Here is a 14,841-nt window from a genome sequence, read left to right on the forward strand (position 1 = left end):
TTCAAAGTTATCTGGCTAATATTAAGACTGCAATATTTTTATGATCAAAGAAGCTAGATAACTTTATCTGGCTCTTGCTGAATATCAGTACTAACTAGATACATTTTAGCCATGCCTCTGGAATACCCTCTACATTGCCTTTGTTAATCCAGATCATTTTGGTGGGCATTGACTTATCTAGATAACATTTAAATGGTGATAAGCGAGAAATATTAAAACATCAGCCTTACAAATCTTTCAATATTAACCTCATGGCCTTTAGTGATTTATATTTCAGGTTCATTACAAGTTTGCATACCATTAATAAAATTCTTCATAATTAGTGCTACCGTTCATTTCAAAATGGCACCTGACCATTTGGAAGTCTTAAGGCTGGTTGGTTCTATTTTCTTGGATGACCATATGTTAATTTAATAAGCCATGATAAGCAGTGGTGGGAGCTCAGGTTTGTTTCTGTTTCATTTTTTTCTTATGTTTAGTTTTGTTCAGCAAACTATCTAAACAGAAATAAACATTAAAATGAGCCAAAAAATATCCCCTCCACCAAAATGAAAAAAAATTGAAATGAAAAAATCTAGTTTGTACATCCCTAAAGTATAATGATATGTGAATTCCATTTATAAAAAAAAGTAAAAACATAAAGGCATAGTGATGAAGCTAACTGCATAAAAAAATGTAATTATATCAATACAATAACATAAAAAATACATGCAATCACACATCACTCAAATATAATTAGCTTAAGGTGCATTAATACACCTTCTAGTTGGTTTCATATTCACACCAAACACTTATAGTCCAGAGAAAGTGTCCATTAAGTCATAATAAACTATCAGGGTAAATTTCAAAGAAAAAAATATATATTTAAATATAACATAGTATCATAGCAATTTTTAAAAGAATAACCACATAGGGATGGTAACTTTTAAACAGCCTTGCGGGCACACATGCGTGCATGTTTTTCAATCTGCTCAGAGGGACAAGGCCATTTTATAACATATACATGTATATGGGTGCATGTTATAAAGTAGCTTGACTGCACACACATATACGTGCAATTTTAAGTGGATGTGTACCTATGCATGTAAATGCTGCTTCTACCACGTAAGTGGGGTATTTTAACTGACATGTGTGCCATAACCAGTTTTACCAGTTTGTTCCCAATTCACCCAGGTAATGAATAGGATTTCCAAACTTCCTTAGTTTAATAACCTCCCTTCTCCTCTATTAGCCTGACCTTGAATACCCCACTGATATATTTGTTTTTATTTTATAACTTACATGTCATCCATAGCAGAAGTAAAGTTACGCGGCAGAAGACTCCATCACATGCCTATGCACGTATTTATGTACTAATTTAAATGTGAAATCCAGGAAAGCCTATGACTCACTCAGACCACCCCCATGCCCCACTCCCTTTGGGAACTTTTCATTTGTGCACATAGTGTCAAGTACGCATATATCCAGGTGACTTTTAAAATCCAGTCAACACACCAGCCCAACTTGTGTGTGTATCTCCCAGTTTTGGCACATGCTGAGCTTTTCAAATTCACCTTTAAGTGCACTTAACTTGAGTAAAACCTATTGACAATTTAATAGCATATACTGTAACAATTTTCAAAGGCCCAGGCCTCACTGATGAGACCTAGTCTTGGACCAGGTCTTGGCTTCGTATTTAGATCTGGGCCTTGGTAATGGGACCCAGCCGCAGCCCAGGCCCCAGAGTCAGACCTAGGCCTAGACTTAGACCAAGACCTCAGTGATGGGACCTTCTCTCTGCCAAGACCTCAGATAGGCCTAGTCATAAGTCCAGGCCTCTGCAATGAGACCCGGCGTCAGGCTAGGCCCCAGTGTTGGGACTGCATCTAAGTATGGGCCTAGACCTGGACCTCAGAGATGGGACAAGAATAAGATGTCAGAGAAAATAGAGACAGTTGGATGAGCGAAAGAAAACTTTGAAGCTCAAGAGCATTGGACATGTCAGAAGACTGAATGGCAGATGAGGTTAAGAACGTAGAGAATGAGGACAGAAGACTTGATGTTAACATATGTTGATCCTATGTAACCAGCCATTTTGAGATAAAAGTTTCTCAGTGCTGTAGGGTGGGAGAGAACACTTTGACTCAAGAGTTAGAAGTTCTGTTTAGTTCATGAAAATCAAACAAGTTCTGAGTGGTTTGAGAATAAACATAAAAGGATTGATACCTGAGAGGAGATTAGGTATGGAGGAGTAGGAGAGGCTAATAGAGGAGAGGATAAGAAGGTTGTATAGCTAGAAGAATGGGGAGAAAATATAGAAGAGACTGAATTGATGAAGAAAGAGGGTTGTCAAGCCTGATAAATCAGAATCCAAATGTCTATAGCAGGAGTCCCCAAATTTTTCAAGAGAAGGGCCACATAGGACATATCAAATCACTGAGAGGGCTGGGGGTAGGGTTCCTCTGAGCCTGAACTCCAAGAGCTGTTTGCTGACACTGGTTTGTGGAGGCGACCAATTCTGGCTCTTTCAGTGATATGAAATGCTGGTGTAACACAACCCAGGTGTTATTAATGAGTATCTAGAGAGATTCTGCTTTCTAGGTTCTTTGGAAGGTCTATCAACCACAGAGTTATTGTACAGTGCACGCCTCTCCTCAAATGGGAGGGGGAAGTAAGGGAGGTTGTAATCAGTGTCAGTCTGAGGGTGAGTGATGGAGTAACCTAAAAATTGTAAACCTACATTCCACCAATCTTCCTATTCAGTCTGAAATGTAAAATCAGATATACTGTGGTTATTCTTCAACAGGAATAAAGTGGACAGCTTCTCAAACTCCATGCCCATATTCTTGCACAAGATCCTCCATGTCTGCATGGTATGAGATAAAATATAGCTGGAATGAAGAGCTGTTTGAACAAAATTGAGTGGAGGTATGGCCCTTCCTAACTTGATGGCTTATTATTGGATGTCTGTTATAACTAGTGAGGTTTGGGTGGACCCTTGGACACTGTGGCAGCTGACCATGCCCACAGGGGGAGGTCCCATGAGGGGCCACAGATCAGGCTCAGCTGAGGACACACAAACACAGAGAATGATCTTTTATGAAACAATGTGGTGAAGCCACCAGAGGTGGCAGTAGTGAGTAGTTGAAGTAGCCCGGCTGGGCTAGTATCCCTCAGGCGCTGGAACAGTGACTCCTCCAGTAGCAGTGCTGTAGTGGAAAGAACTGAGAATAATGAGTACAGTGGAAAATGCACAAAGCCCCAGTATGGAGAACCCCAGCATAGGGATAGCAGGCCCTCGAGGAGCGCATACCTGATCCCTGAGAGCTGAGAGGCTTGAAGGTGATGTACTCACACAGCGGTTCCATGTAGGAGATGGCACCAGGGCTGGAACAGAGGCAGGCCCTCGAGGAGCGAGTACCTGGTTCCAGGGAATAGCTCTAAGGTAAAGATGATAATACTCACTGGTGTTGAAGATAGCGAATCCTTCCATGCAGAAGAGAAGGTAAGAGTAGGCAGCAAGTCAGGGAACATAGGCCCTCGAGAAGCGAGTACCAGTTTCCTGATAGTGACCTGAAAAGCAAGTGAGGCCCCTAAGGAGCGGGTATCCCGTTAGCGTTAAGAGTCCAATGAAGATTGGAGGCAGAGTAGCTGGGTACGGAGAGTGAATCCCATCCGTAAGGAATCCTTTGCTAACTCAAAGGCTAGCAAACAACGTAGGCTTTAAATATCCGGGCAGCATGACATCATCACATGACACCCCTGAGGTTCGCGCAAAGCAGGAAATAGGAGAGAGGGCCGAGCGGCGCGCGCACCCTAAGGTACAGGCGGAGCAAGGCGGGAGGCAGCATCCAAGCCGGTCCGGGGATGCCGGAGAGGATGGTAGGCAGACACCGCGGCAGCCAGGCATCCATCAACAGCAAGAGGAGGTGCAAGGAAAGAAAGGTAGGCGGCGTGAAGCAGTCGGGAAGGGAAGGTTGCAACAGCGTCTCAGTTGGTTTGCCTGAAAGACTGCTGGGTTGGAATTTTATTCTTTCCGGGACTTCTTTGGAAGTTGGTATGCATTATGCTGAGAGATTTCCAAAGCCTCTTACTTCTTATATTAGATGTAAAGAATCACTTTAGGCATAATAACTCTGATTAGAGAAAGTTCTTTATCTTTATCACACCTTATGTTTTCATATTTAACTTTCATAAATACTGCAAAAATGACACTGATTTAAGATAAGATTAGTTTCTCCAGCATAATGAGGATTGCTTTTCGCATTTTAGTGAATAGACCTTTTAGCAACTAATTTATAAAATCATTTTCACATAAGCATAAACCGTAAGAGACAGCTTTGTCTTCCATTTTCTCCATCTTAAAATAACTACCTGCAAACAGTGGTTCCCAAATCGTCCTGGAGGACCCCCAACCAGTAATACTTTCAGGATATCCACAATGAATATGGAAGAGACAGATTTGCATATGCTGTCTCCATTATCTGGAAATCTCCCTCATGCATATTCATTGTGGATATCCTGAAAACCTGATTGGCTGGGGGGTCCACAAACCAGGTTTATGATCTACACATCAAATCCCTTTAAACTAATGCCCAAATTTTCCAAGCGTTGAGTGCGTAAAATTCAGGGGTTACGCATGTGACCAGACCGTGTGCATGCTGAGCACATTTTATAAATGGCCCTGCCATGCGTGTAACCTTCGATATGTGCAGAGGTGCTGGGCCAACGAAAAGGGGCAGGCCAGAGGGCGGGCTCTGTGTGGGGAGGGGTGGGGTGGGGGCTGACCGGGGCAGTGGCCATTAGGCCCTGTCTCGGGAAAGCGTGTGCCAGCAGTGTGCCAGCATGCCGAATTTAATTCTGCTCTGAAGGAGCAGTAATGTAAAAAACAAAAAAAAAATTTTGAGTAGCTAGGTAGGGGTTAGGGGTCAAGGAGGAGAGGGGAAAAGGGAGGAAGTGTAGATAGGGGTATAGCAAAGTTCCCTCACAGTCCACTCCTTAATTGGAGTGGACTGGGAGGGAACTGGGCAAAGACCCAAAGACTCACAGTCCACTCCTTAATTGGAGTGGACTGGGAGGGAACTGGGCAAAGACCCAATCGCGTTGTGCATACTTTACAAATTCTCCCCCCCCCCCCCCACCCCACCACCACGCTCACAAGAGGCCACCCGCCTTCAGTTTCACGTGCAGATATTAAAATCCAGCATGCAGGTGCTCATGGGAATCATATTTTATAACATGAATGCACCGACGTGTGCATGTTATAAAATAGCTGCATCCATGTGCGTGCGCCAGGAACCTTGCGCACATGGACGCCCGTGTGGGCCTTCGAAAATCAACCTCTGAGTAAGGAAAGGAAAGTCATGATCTGGTTTGAACTTTATAGTTCTGTTTCAATACCACCTTTCAGCAACAATCAACCTTCCTCTAATCATGGACTGAACACTCGAAAGCTATGGCGCACCAAAAGCCCAGATGGCAGGAGATTCAAATGTGTTTTAGCAAAACATCCAAGTCATGGGGTCAACCTGAGAAAGCTCTTTATCTAACTGGCTCTTAGCCTTTCACTGCAAGAAGAAAAATATTTCTCTGTAGCAAATTCCAAAGATCACTTTCATTCTAAAGTGTATCTGTTGTGGAAAATAGCTGAATGAATCTATTTTTATATCCTGAAAAGCTAAAAGCATTTTAAATTCATGTTCTGCGGACTTGGACCAAATGCACATTGTTTGTTTTCTCTCATCCGGTTTCTCTTGCTCTAGGAAAGGCATTCTCATCTCTCAGCACCCTTAATTTTCTGTTATAATTCCAAATACATTTTTTTAATCAATGGATTTTCAATTCACTATTTCATGTTCCAGCTGTATGTAATTATTTAGAAATATGTAATATCTGAATTTTGGATCATTTACTTGAGTGCAACGAAGGAAAATCTGTTGCATATTTATTTTTTCCATTCATTTATTTGTAGGTAGGAATCAAATCTTCTGCAATTTTCTATCATCATAAAATGATTAGTTAAGGTTCTAATTCGTCTTTGTGACACACATTTGTAGCTTAAGTTCTAACCACGAGACTTTAAGGGGGTAATTTTTTAACATTATGTATAAGTTAGCCAGCAAATATGTGCATACGTTACAGAAATTTTCAGGGCCGGATTCAAGTTGTATGTGCCCATTATAAGGATATGCAGACCAAAAAAATTTGTTTTGGTTCGTTCATTCATTTGCTGGGACCCATATTTGTTTCATTAGTTTCAAAACACATTTTTTTTTCATTTATTCATTTCATTTGATTCATTTGTTTTCCATTAAAACATATGAGAGAATTATTACAGTCTATAATAGGCTCTAGAATAGTGAATTTTATATCAATTGTAATGAAATCATCAAAAGGGGGAAAGAGTTAAACGGTACTTTAGAAAATGGCAAAGTGGCATCAAAAAAGTGTCATAAAATAGCCTAAGGCCCTGCAAAGGGGTGCAAGAATTATGGGATTGGCAGGGGTTCTCTAATGCAATGTAAGTGAAGCAAAAAAGCAGTAAGAGGAGGAAGAACAGCTCAAGGTTTAGAAAGATGATGGCTGCCTAACAATAGTGTCATGAACAGTTGATGGCAGCACAAGAGGCACAATGGCACTAAAAGAGGCATCAGGACCCTAAGGCAACATGAAGGAGGATTGAAGCAGAAAATATAGCAGAAAAAAATCCCAAGGTACAGATAAAGGGACCAAGAATCAGAAAGATTGGTATCAAGATGAAGAATTCAAAAGCCAGATTGGCAGGATGTCCTGAAAGTGTTAGAGCTGGAAGGAAGATACAGGCAGAAATAAGTTAAGAATATAAAGGTGTAAAATCTGCACATGGCAGCAAGGCTGAGCAGCAGAAGGATCTGAAGATATAGGATGAGGGGCATAGCATGGGAGATGCCAGTCATTCCATTGGAGCAAGCAGACAACCATAGAGAGGGCGGATGACTCTTCCTGTCAAATATGGCTGCACCTGGACAATCCATCAGTCCAGTAGGACATGTTTTTGTTATGGAATAAGCTACACACATCATAGCTAAGTAGTAGGTAGGTACCCAAATGCACTGTATAGAGGAACTGCTAGTGGGCCTTGAAATCAGTTATGGTTCATGAAGCGGAGCCGCAAGTGTGCAAAAGAATGGATAGCCATGGCAAGAGCAAGAAATGGCAAGAAAGTGAATACCATAGATTAGTGGTTCTCAACCCTGTCCTGGGGACCCCCCAGCCAGTCGGGTTTTCATGATATCCACAATGAATATGCATGAGAGAAAATTTGCATGTTATGGAGGCAGTGCATGCAGATTTTCTCTCATGCATATTCAATGTGGATATCATGAAAACCCGACTGGCTGGGGGGTCCCCAGGACAGGGTTGAGAACCACTGCCATAGATGAAGAATGGTCTAAAAATCATGAGGATCATTTCAGTAAGTTTGTAATGCAATCTATGTCTAGGGCCTCAGTGGTAATGATTTGAACATGGCTAGCGTAGCTGTAAGTGACAGTAGTTAGAGTTAGAAAATGGCATGCCATAGGCGTGATAGGCCTCATTCTTAATGGTTGGAACATGGCATGCCATACATGTAATGGGCAGGCCTCAGTGTTAATGTTTAGAACATGGCATGCCATAGCTGTAAATGACAGGCCTCATTGGCAATGGTTGGAACATGGCCGGTTAGCCTCACCTCGGTGGTGGGAAAGGAAATGGAGTAGCTGCTGAAAGAAAGAATAGTGAACTATCTACAGTCGGAAGAACTGCTGGACCAGAGGCAGCATGGATTCACCAGGGGAAGGTCCTGTCAGACAAATCTGATTGCCTTTTTTGATTGAGTGACTAGGGAATTGGATAGAGAAAGAGCGCTCGATGTCATCTACTTGGATTTCAGCAAAGCTTTTGATATGGTCCTGCACAGGAGGCTTGTGAATTAAATGAGAAGCTTGGGAATGGGTGCCAAGATGGTGGCCTGGATTGCAAATTGGTTGATGGACAGAAGACAATGTGTGATGGTAAATGGAACTTAATCTGAAGAGAGGGCGGTGTTAAGCAGAGTGCCGCAAGGATTGGTGTTGGGACCGGTCTTGTTCAATATCTTTGTGAGCGACATTGCGGATGGGATAGAAGGTAAGGTTTGTCTTTTTGCAGATGATACTAAGATCTGCAACAGAGTGGATACACCAGAAGGAGTGGAGAGAATGAGACGTGACTTAAGGAAGCTGGAAGAGTGGTCGAAGATATGACAGCTGAGATTCAATGACAAGAAGGACAGAATCATGCATATGGGGAGTGGAAATCTGAAAGAATTGTATTTGATGGGAGGTGAAGGACTGATGTGCATGGAGCAGGAGAGAGACCTTGGGGTGATAGTGTCTAACGATCTGAAGTCGGCGAAACAATGTGACAAGGCGATAGCTAAAGCCAGAAGAATGCTGGGCTGCATAGAGAGAGGAATATCTAGTAAGAGAAAGAAAGTGATGATCCCCTTGTACAGGGCCTTGGTGAGGCCCCACCTGGAGTACTGTGTTCAGTTCTGGAGACCGTATCTCCAAAGGGACAGAGACAGGATGGAGGCAGTCCAGAGAAGGGAAACCAAAAAGGTGGATGTTCTTCATATAATGACATATGAGGAGAGATTAAAGAACCTAAGGAGGAGGAGGAGGAGCAGAGGAGATATGATACAGACTTTCAGATATCTGAAAGGTTTCAATGATTCATGGTCAACATCAAACCTTTTACAATGAAAAAAAATCAATAGAATTAAGGGTCACGATTTGAAGCTTCAGGGAGGAAGACTCAGAACCAATGTCAGGAAGTATTTCTTCACGGAGAGGGTGGTGGATGCCTGGAATGGCCTTCCGGAGGAAGTGGTGAAGATTAAAATGGTGAAAGATTTCAAAGTGGTGTGGGATAAACACTGTGGATCCATAAAGGCTAGAGGATGGGAATGAAGAGAAGAGCCATGGGGGTGGCTTGCTGGAATGTTTACTACCTGATGATTACTACCCTTACTTAAAAAATCCCTTGCACAGTTATTGCAACACCAACATTGCTCTCTGTTTCAATGGCAAAGGGAAATGTGGAAAAGAGGATTTGCATTCAGATAAAAACCAAAAAGGAGTGAACTACACAATCTGGGTAAATAAATAAACATGGGGGTAGCTTGCTTATTACGGCAGTTACTACCATAAACCAATTAAGCCTGATACATCACTCAAATGCATACACAGCTTTGTTCTCTGCTTCTACAGCAGGGGGTAATGTGGAAAAGAGGATTAGCATTCTGACAACAACCAACAAGGACTAAACTTCATAATCTGGGTAAACAAATAAGCGTGGGGGTAGCTTGCTTATTACAGTGGTTACTACCCTAAACCAATTAAACCTGATACATCACTTTGAATACATATACAGTGCTGTTCTCTGCTTCTACGGCAGAGGAAGAAAAAGTAGAAAACAGGATATACATTCAGGCAACAACCAACAAGGACTGAACTTCACAATCTGGGTAAACAATCGTGGGGGTAGCTGCTTTACGGTGGTTATTAGAGATGTGAATCGTGTGCCCGATCGTCTTAACGATCGGGTTCGGCTGGAGGGAGAAAAAAATCTATCGCTGGAGATGTAAATCGGAATCGGTTCCGATTCACATCGTTAATTTTTTTTTAGTGAGGCCCGACCCTTTAAAATTGACCCCTTACCTTCCCCCACCCCCCGAACCCCTCCATAACTTTTTACAAGTACCTGGTGGTCCAGTGGGGGCGCGGGGACCGATCTCCCGCTCTCGGGCCATCGGCACCATTTTGACTGCCACTCAAAAATGGCGCCGATGGCCCGATTAAAAAAAAAACCCACCCGACCCTTTAAAGATGACCCCTTAGCTTCTCCCACCCTCCCGATCCCCCCAAAACATTTTTAAATTACCTGGTGCTCTAGTGGTGGTCCCTGGTGCTCTAGTGGTGGTCCCGGGAGTGATCTCCCGTTCTCGGGCCGTCGGCTGCCAATCATAAACATGGCGCCGATGGCCCTTTGCCCTTACCATGTGACAGGGTATCCGTGCCATTGGCCGGCCCCTGTCACATGGTAGGAGCACTGTCTGGCCGGCACCATCTTTAAAGATGGCTGCCGCCATCGTAAAGATACAATGTCCTTCAAGGTAAGAAAAGATCTTTGTTAACAAAAATGCACACTCCTCTACTTTTAGATTTATAAGAAGCTTAATATATCTTTCCAACTCAGCTTCTCATGCTCAAAATCAATTAAATGTGTCTTCTGTAATAAATCCACATGAGCTTCATGTTGTTAGAAAAAATTAAAAATTCTTGCCCTTTTAATGCCTCTGGCATTAATAGAAATCAAATTTTCCTGTGTTTTAATCATAACTATATATGAAAAATAAAATGCCAAATAACAAAAACTTAGAGAAATGAAAAAGCACAATTATGCAGTCAACACTTGCACACCTAAACAAAACATTTTGCTAATTTGTTTATAAATCATAACCACCCCAACACAATTACCAACCCCACCTCTCCAATAACCCCAAATCTATAAAAAGAAAAGAAAAGATAAATTGTGCATAAATTATCCATATCTTTGCTTCCTATATCTTTTAGCTTTTCATCTCCATAAGAGCCTGAAACAAGAGCAAACCCTGCATAACACCTGTGTGGGAGTAATCTTGAGGCTAGGAGTGTGCAGCAATCAAAATTTAGTTTTGCTTTTTGTTTCATTTTGGGGTTCTTTTTACTCTATGAATTTTGTTTCATTTAATGTTTATTTCATTTTAAAAAAGAAAATAAACATAAAAAAAAAACCCAAAACAGAAAGAATCAGTGTCTCCCAAGGACTCCTGTGCCCTCCATCCATCCCTTCCACCCAGAAAAACAAGATCCTTCCCAGCCCCCACTTACTCGGTATGGGGGGATCTGCAGACAAGACCTAGGCCCAGGCAGAAGCCATGGTCTTGCATAGGCCTAGGCCACAGTAGATCACTGTGACGTCAGCCTAGGACCTTTGCAAGGCCCAGGCTTTGAGGCCCGACCATGGAGACTGAGTCCCAATGCCTGGACCTGGGCCTAGGCAAATGTCTGAGCCCAGGCCAGATACCGGGGCATGGCCCAGAGGCCGGGTCCTGATGTCTGCACCTTTGTCTTGGCCCAGGGTCAGGCCCAGACCCAGACATCAAGCTTCAAAGGTCTTCTTTTGACATCTTCTTTCTTTGTTCTTAAAATGAAGCTGTCCTCGCAGTTCGCTCCAGAGTGCACATCCAGTGCATACTCCTCAGGTGGAGGGCATTGTGATGTACCGCAGTTAATTGAAATTTTATGATCCCAGGAATAACATTCAGGTCTGTTCCTTTGATCGAGTCTCAGCCTAAGCCGAGACCCTGGTGTTGTGCTTGGGCATAGGCCACAGTCCTTGCTTTGGGTCTTTGTCTATTTTCTAGGCAAGGCCTAGGTCCAATGGATGATATTTATTTTCTTTTAGATATTGAAAATGAAACGAGATTCCAATGATATTTCATTGGAATTTAAATTATTTCATTTTGAAAATGACCCAAAATGAAATAGGAACTTTTGTCTCATTTCCTATTTTGTTTCTCCTGAATGCCCATCTCTACCTGGGGCACAGGATCTGCTGTAACAAACTTCCCCAACCAGTTATAACAAGTAACCACCACAATCCCCATCTCAAAGTTCCCATTCGCCCATCTCTACACCACCTCCAACCCTTCCAAGCCCACCTCCCTCTAATAAAGGCAATAGATGAACATATAAATTTACAAAGACAACAACTCATCCCTAGACAACATGATTACAATCCACAAATCACCCCGCTCTTCAAGATCTTCTGACAAATTACAGCTATTCATTCCTCCTCTCTCCTCTGCAAAACTATACTGTACTAGACATAGAGCTTTCTCCATAGCCAGACCAAAAGAATGGAACTCTATCCCAGAATATCTAAGTTCCATCAAAGATTCCAAAAACTTCAAAAAAGAACTAAAGACATGGCTGTTTAGACAATCATACACAGAATGATTTGATCTATATTGACCATTCCCAACCACCTTCTAAACACAATTTCTTCGTTATATATGCTAATAAGTACTATACTAAACTAACCTAGTTTGTCTCATTCTAAAAAAAAAAAAAATGTTTAATCTACTTTTGCTGAGATGTTATATAACCTCATTTTTCTCTTAGTTTGGTGTTATTTATAATTTTATAACTGTTCACTGTATGAAACTGTTGTTACAATGTAAACCGGAATGAAGGCAGCCTGCTATATTTCGGTATAAAAAAGAATATAAATAAATAAAATAAATAAATAAATATAAGATAAAAAGAAGCTGTGAATAATCTGAAATAGGTTGCCTGTGCTCTATGCTAAAGCAACTCGCTCTTCCAGGGAAACAAAAACATGAAATAAAAGAGCACAAGTCTTATGCTGAGAGAGGATCATAATAATAACAAAGAACAGGAACTCAGCTGCACGGTATCGATACTAGTAGGGGACCAGAATATCCTCAGTTTCATGGCAGCTACATGGCAATGGGAAGTACATCTAGAGCTCTATAAGAATCCTCATGCATGGGAAATGTATGCATGATATGTAAAAAGTTCAGTACACTGTTAGCATGTCTGAGTGTGCTCTCACAACAGTAAAAGTACACTTAAAAAATCCTTCAGAAGTCTGCCTTCCCTGCCCTCCCCTCCTCTCTTCTCTCCTCCCCAACCCAAACCCTCTCTCTATCCCTCCAAAAACCCTGCACATTGAAAGGCAAAAACAGATTTAAAAATCAAATACCAACATAATAAAGATCCATAATAGGTAGGGATCATGTACAAGCTGCAGCTAGTTAATTGGGGCCTCCTTCAGTACTCTTAGCTCCCCAGCAAGTAGAAAAAAAGACATTGTTAAAACATTAATCAAAACTAAACTCATAACTCATCCTGCTCTTCAGCCACCTGACCAGTGAACCTTCTTTATGAAAACAAGTCCTTCACCTGCCTGATCAAGGAAATGCTGCACTTCTTCCAGCATAATAAACATGCGGTGTTTATTATTTTCCAGAATCTTGAGCCATGTCAGGTAGAGCAAAGCATAGAAAAGACCCTTTTTCACTGCTCGCTTTTTGTGTAGAGAAATAAAAAAATCCTGAAAAACATTATTTTCTGTTCTTTAAATGCAGTTGTTCCTTAGTATGGGCCTTTTCAAGTACTGGCGTTTTATCTTGAAAATTATGCAGCTGCATAATGATGATCCTGTGCGAGGCCTCTGGCCCCAGAAGGGGTGTCAGAATGCACTGTGTCATCTCTATTTTCAGGCAACTCCCTTTAACAGGAAAGTCCAAGGCCTCTGCTATCAAGCATGCAAAAAAGGCTGTCTGGTCAGTGCTTCCTGCCCTTCGGAAAGCTCACCAGCCACAGGTTTTTCCTGTGCCCCCAATTTTGCATTTCATCTGTTTTGTCATACATTGTAGCTAATCATTTTTCCATACAATCAGCTTTCCTTTGAACGTCTGTTAAAAAGATATCCAACTCTTATACGCCACTCACTGCTGTGTCAATTCGGGGGGAATTCTCCTACACAGAGGCTAGAAGCTCCACATTTTCTCCATAACAAAAGCTAGATTATTATTAATATCCGATGTAAGGTTTTTCAAAAGTTATCAAACATTAGTTGCAAAGTCTTAGTTGTATCTAATGGCATGGCTGGCAGTGGCTATTCTTCATCTGAGACCTCCTCTTCCACTGAGTCCATTTTGCTACCCGCTAACCTTTTGCATAAATGGCGAGTCTTATTAACCTTTTCAGGCCAAATAGCAGATAGGGATTTTGTAGGTACATCGTTAGATAGGAGATCAAAAGTACAGTTACAGATCAAATTATGTAGAATTATTGAATGGAGAGAACAGGAGTTCACACCATGCACATCTGCACTCTTTCAGCACATCATGTGACTCCCCAATCACATAAGCTTTTATTACATTCCCTACCTGAAAATTATTTTGCTACTGAATGGAATTTTTTATTTATTGTGAAATTTGCTTTCTGAGTCAAATTTTGTCACAATCAAAACATGATAATAGTGTTGCACTGGAGGTGGACACTTGGGCCTAGGTGGGGTTGATGCAACACTTAGGTAGGGACCTAAGGGTCCCCTTCGTCGGCATGTGCAGTGGGCTGATAAACAGAAGCCAGCTTGAGCTTCACCAATACCAGCCCTTGTTCCCCGCAGGTTGAGCCTTTGGGTGCTGGGGCTGGCTGGACCTCGGTGGGCCTGTGTGAGTAGTCGATGTGGAGATCGGTTTAGCCCAGAGACAGCAGAAGAAAGATGGTATAGTCTTATGCTGGACGAGGTAGTGTCCTGGAAACTCGGGCGCCAAAGGAACGGAGGCAGACAGGGGGTGCCCGAGCGAGAGCAAGCCAAAGCCTGAATAGACCAAGTCCAGGAGAAAAGCTTGAGAAGCATCAAGGAACAGGTTTGAGTCAGGGCTGGCAGCAATCCAGAGGCAGTGGCAACCAAGACTGAGGTCTGGTCATGAGATAGTCAAACGTAGTCACACAATGCTGAGATCTGGATCTGGAGACAGGCAGTAGCGTAGTCAGGCGAAGCAGAGGTCCGGGCATGGAGAGAGTCAATGGCGTGGTCAGGCGAAGCGAAGTCAAAGTCCGTGTAGGCAATCCGAAGTATGGAGCAAGACAGGAACTAGGAACAAACGAGGAACAGGAACGCAGGGATGAAACGAATCTGTAAGAGGCAACGAGTACTCGACCTGTTGCAAAGGCAAAGCTAGGGAGCGGAGCCCAGGCTTAAGTACTGGTACTCTGC

This window comes from Rhinatrema bivittatum, chromosome 1 (assembly GCF_901001135.1).
Source record: "Rhinatrema bivittatum chromosome 1, aRhiBiv1.1, whole genome shotgun sequence".
Taxonomy (NCBI): domain Eukaryota; kingdom Metazoa; phylum Chordata; class Amphibia; order Gymnophiona; family Rhinatrematidae; genus Rhinatrema; species Rhinatrema bivittatum.